We start from the raw sequence: 5,866 nt of genomic DNA, 5'->3' as shown, positions 1-5,866 counted from the left end.
TTAAACAATGTTTTGTGGTAGCATTAATAGTATGCACACAGTGCCTTCTAGCTGGTTCAAAATCCGCCACGTCTTACCCTTAAAGGTCTAGCTTAATAATGTAACCCGTTCTTGAGATGTTATTTTGTCACCTTTTTGAAAATATACATACTCATAGTTCGTTTTGATTTAGTTCAACATCTGCCTAAATATTCCTTGAAAGCTTTACCATAATACTCTTAGCTTGCGCAGTAACAGTAATTGCACTGCAGTAGTAGTAGTTGCAGTATGCAAATAGCACCTTTGATTCCTTCAACTTCCTCTTCAACACACACTGAAAGTTTCAAATTAATACCATCAACCGTTCCTGAAACCTTTTTGTTCCGTCCTCTTGACAACCTTTATGGGAATAGTGTGTTTCCATTTAGTTCCATACAGTTTCAATAGTTCCCAAATTTTTTGCCTTAATACCCTTAGTTTTATTAGTAGCAGTGGTAGTACCAGCAGTAACAGTAGTAGCAGCAGAATTAACAGTAGTAGCCTTAGATTTAGTGGCCGAAGTAGCAATAGAAGTAGTAATAATAGTAGCAGTAGTGATAAGTAGTACCATTAGGATCCAAATATTTTATTTTGGTTATTTCAACATCCCCGCAACAAGCCCTGTAAGTCAGGGGCATCTTGGTGGAGGCCCAATGTTACAAGGGTGTCAACGAGAAAAATCTTTGGGGGGGGGGGAATGTGACAAAGGTGCCAATAATTGGCCAAATTGACAAATTTAATCTACAAAAAAGGAAAAAAAGAAAATACATGATAAGAAGGCGCGCGACAAATCTTGCCAGACCCCCCTGGATCCGCCAGTGCTGTAAGTTTCCACTTCACAAACCAAACTGTTCCTAAGATATTGCTCACTCGCCCTTTTGACAACCTGCATACAGACGGTGTGCTGTGGCTCAGTTCTCCTTCCCTCTCAAGATCCCTGAAAATTTCACCTTCATATTCTTAGACATAATTTTAATAGTAGTCTCAGTAGTAGTATTGGCATTATTAGTAGTAGTATTAAGCAATAACAGTTGTAATAGTAGCAGCAGTAGTATTAGCGTATTGCCTTTTGATCAGTTCCCTCTCATCAAGTCAAGGAAGTTTCAACTTAATACAATTAGCCATTGCTATGACATTGCTGATATGTCCTTTTGATAACCCTGAATATTCATATACTTCTGGAAATTGTCATCTTAATGCTCTTAGGCTTAGAAGAAGCAGCGATAGAAGTAGTACTTGAAGCAGTAGTAGTAGTGGTAAATGTACCAGCGACAATAGTATTAGTAATAAAGTGTATATATTACCTTTTGTTCAGGTGCATATATTATATTTTGTTCATCTTCCCCTTTAAGAATTCTCTGAAAGTGCTGACTTAATATCCAAATCAATTCTTCAGATACGCTATTTGACAATCTGCATGCACATAGTTTCTTTTCACTTAGTTTAAATTTCCCCCTCAATATTGTCAATGGAGTAGTGTGGTAGTAGTAGTAGTAGCGGTAACAGCAACAGTAGTGATAGTTGTAGCAGCGGTGGCAGCATACAATGGCTGATTACTTTATCATCTCCCTTATCATTTCCTGAAAGCTCCAAATTGATATACTCAGTCATTCCTGAGTTACTCCTTTTTGACAATCTGTATACGCATAACGATGTTTTGCTTTAATTCAACACTCCCCTTAACATTCTCTGAAAGGTTCACCTGAATGCCCTTTGTCCTTTTAGAAAGTAGAGTTCCAACATGCGTATCTTTCTCAATCATATATACTATATGTAAACAATGAACAAATTGCCTGAACTTACTGCCCTTGCCCCCAGGGCTGTGGTGAGGTTGACATCCCCAAAGACATAATTACTGGGACTTACAACAATGCTGAACGCGCCAGCTCTCTTAATATTTTGATCGGATGTGTTTTGGGGAATGGTGGGCTCGGAAGGGGGGGGGCGCTTGTTGCCCTCCATTCACTTTTGAGGGTTGTGTCCAGAGGCGAATCTCCAACATTTTTATGGGGGGGGCAAGAGGGGACCAAACCAGGATAGTCAGGGGCATGGGATGGTATAATACCCTCTTCTCCACATTATTGGGGAGCAACCGCCCCCCCCCCCCACCACACGACGCCCCTGGACACGTTGACACCGAAGGCTTTGCTGTGTGGTTTTTGGACTTTTCTTTGACAAATGACTATCTCAAAATTTCTATCGGATCGAAGATATTGGGCTGCAAGTGGCAAAAAAAAAGGCGGCGCATTTAGTTTTCGTTAGAACTTTCACCATAAATAGCACAGAAGGTTTGAGTAAGACGCCAAAGTTTTATTTTCTGTCATTTTATTTGTTTCTTCGTTTGTTTTTTTTGAATAGTTCAACAATTTTCTATTGACTTTCTTTTCGAGACTCTTTTTATAAATTTTTCTCTGGGCCAATCAAGGTTAAAGGTATACATCGTGGCCACCAGAGCTACCACTAAGAATTCTAAAAGTGGCCTCATGATTAACTCTTGCGAAAAATTGCGAAAAGATTTTGAAGAAATTCCAAGCTCCTAAATAATAATAATATATATATATATATTATTTAGGAGCTTGGAATTTCTTTTAAAACCTTTTGGAATTTTTTCGCCAGTTAATCTTAGGCCACTTTGAACTCTTTTGAATTCTTAGCCACTTGAATATATATATATATATATATATATATATATATATATATATATATATATATATATATATATATATATATATATATATATATATATATATATATATATATATATATATATATATATATATATATATATATATATATATATATATATATATATATATATATATATATATATATATATATATATATATATATATATATATATATATATATATATATATATATATATATATATATATATATATATATATATATATATATATATGAGTGTGTGTGTGTGTTTGTTATTATACTTTTCATCTATTTTTTTATATATTTAATATATGTTCTTAATTTAACTTTTGAGGGAGTGGTTAATATATATTTATTCCCAAGATCCCAAATTCAAAAATGGATTCCCAAGATATTGGGCAGCGAGTGGCAAAAAAAGACAGCGCATTTAGTTTTTCGACAGAACTTTCACCAAAAGTGCAGAATTTTACAAATACATTCTTTGTATATTATATAGAAAGCTGTATTAACTCTATTTAGAATGCATTTAGATTTTCCCTTAAATTTTGTATCTTTGACGGTACTGTTCTAGTAGTCGGGAAAGACGCGAGACAGCCACTCGAGAAAAGCAAAGATCACATAGGCATTACTCGGTAATTCCTATCTAACGCTGTATAAACAAGGGGTTTCTCACTCCGGGAACTATATATAAACTTTAGTTTTTTTTTGGTTCAGGGGGGAAAGGTACCTAGGTTAGGTTAGGTGGTAAATTTTTCGCAGTTCATATTATTGACTTACGAATAAAGTAAACATACCACTCGATGCCTTTTTTTATGCTCTTTCAAAATTTAATAATAATTTTGCCGCAAATAAATTGTAGCCTCACCCCTATATATGCCAATTCAGGGTATATATTTGCACATTAGAGGAGGTGGGGCAAATTTTATTTCTGGTGCAAATGAGAGGTAAGTAAAATTTACCCCGCCTCCCCCCCTAATGTGCAAATTTATACCCTGAATTGGTATATATAGGAGTGGGAGTAAAATTCAGTTGCGGCAGAAATGATTATTATATTTGGAAAGAGCATAAAAAAGGCATGGAGTGGTATGTTTACTTTATTGGTAAGTCAATAATATGAACTGCGAAAAATTTACCGGTTAGGTTATGTATTTAATATATGCTATACTTTACCCCCACTTCCCTAACGTGCAAATATATAGCCCAAATTTGTTTCTAAACTATTATATTTTTATCCTATTTGGTTTTTTTTTCATTAGCATTAACCAAACTTCAATTCTCTCGTGTTGCCCGGCTACTAGAACAGTACCTCTTTGACTATCCTTCCCGAGGTGTTTTCCCCTTTGGGTGTTTTTATTTAGGGGGGGGGGCTGTTGCCCCCGGCCAATAGTTTGGAGAAAAAATTAGTATATATCATTAGGATAATTAGGTTTATTAGGATAAATTAGAAGCTACCTAACTGAGGCGACAAATAATTGATAGAAATGATGACTTCTTAAACGTTTAACTGCGACTGTCACATATAAGATGCCTACTGTGCCAATACACATTCGGCCACATTATTTTTTGTTAGGTTTTTGTTGAATTTCCCCCAAAAGTGCAGAGTCTTACGACGGTACTTTTTTATGTTATATAGAAACCTGTACAAATCTACCTAGAATTCTTATAAATTTCCCCTTGAATTTTGTATTTTTCTTATCTTCTATTCGGTACTTCCGCCCTATCAGGCACCTCTTGTGTGCACCCAACAACGTAAACAGAGGGATCTAGGGGGTTTAACACCCCCCCCCCCCGGAATGTTTCTCTGACTCGTAAAAACGTAACAAAAATCATTTAAACAATTTGAAGCGTTTTTTAAATTTTTTTTTAGGTTTTTTTTTAACCCCTCCTCCCCCGAACAAAATCTTGAATGTGTCCTTGTGTGGACCTGTGATATAGCAGTCGGTTTGTAGTTTCAAATGATTGATAGATATTAATGGTTTTTAAATTTTACTGTAAACGCCTCTACTTTTTCGTCGAAACAATTGTTGGAATTTCCATGATTGTTTAGAAAGGGACTATCGGAAAGGGGAACATTTTTCACCGGATTGGAACCGAAATGAAATTACTGACAAGTAATCTTACTAATTGAGTTTTAAAATATTGAACGACACCGCCAGAGGGTCTTATGAGTAAATATAAACCAAAAATGAGTTTAATGTATACAGGGCAAGTGTTCAATTCAATGTTTTTTTTTATGTAAAAGCCATTAAACCACCAAATAAGCTAAACAAAACAAACTTTAATGAAAAAAAACACATACAAATTATTTGAACTTAACTAGCATCACCAACAGCCTTTTGTAAAAATGAAAGACTATCTGAAGACATGGCAGAAACTCTCACACATAATAGAACCACACAAGTATCACTACAAAACCTAGAGAATTGGACGGGAGGTGTATCATGGCTTAAATTTGTTGCAAATACTGAAGCAGTCCTTTTCCATGATCCCTCAAGAAGAATTTCCTTTTATCCTTGGAATGTTGTCCCTGAAATTGCCATTGCTAAAGGAATCTAAACACAACTGATCTATTGTCACTACGTTTCATCATCATAAAGGAGATTATAAAGGAGATACCTGAAAAAGAGATACATAAAAAAAGAGATACTGAAATAGGAGATACATCATAAAGGAGATACCTGAAAAAAGGAGATTAATTAATATTAATCGTTGACGAATTCAAAATACGGTACACTTTAAATGTTATAATTAAAAAAACTGTTATCAAATCCATTCTTTCCAATAACTGTAATTAAATTCTTAAATTTGTTATCTGTATATACAATTTACCTGTTACAATTCAAACTCAACACGACCAGAAATAACTGGTAAAATATAAATTAGGTCAACAACTAGAAGAAATGAAATAAGCAATCATAGCAAAAAACACACAATAAATAATAATATAAATGAATAAATAGATCCGAAAGCGAGTAATGCTTAGATTGAAAATGAAAATAAATCTTAAAACCAAAACAAATATTTTGCTATTAAAGTATAAATGAAACTTAAAACGACCAGAAATTAAATAACAATCAATGCGAACAAACACACGATATATATTAATGTAAATGAATAAATAAATCTTAAAACGAGTGAAACTTAAATTGAATATGCAAATCAAGTTTGAATCGAATAAAAA

At 34.1% G+C, this 5,866-nt stretch overlaps 1 protein-coding gene across 1 annotated transcript in view; it reads right to left on the bottom strand.

Annotated features, from left to right (window-relative positions):
• Positions 1 to 4,943: 4,943 nt before the first annotated feature.
• LOC148955918 (uncharacterized) overlaps positions 4,944 to 5,866 on the bottom strand; it is a 14,948-nt gene continuing 14,025 nt past the window's right edge. The window contains exon 3 of the mRNA XM_089093131.1: positions 4,944 to 5,301. The gene's annotated coding sequence lies outside the window, so the exon portion shown is untranslated. The remainder of the gene's footprint in view (positions 5,302 to 5,866) is intronic.

Source organism: Artemia sp. Qi Xiang Cuo, chromosome 1 (genome assembly GCF_049724085.1).
Source record: "Artemia sp. Qi Xiang Cuo chromosome 1, ASM4972408v1, whole genome shotgun sequence".
Lineage (NCBI taxonomy): Eukaryota > Metazoa > Arthropoda > Branchiopoda > Anostraca > Artemiidae > Artemia > Artemia sp. Qi Xiang Cuo.
The sequence above is the reverse complement of the archived record's forward strand: the minus strand, read 5'-3'. Positions and strand labels throughout refer to the sequence as shown.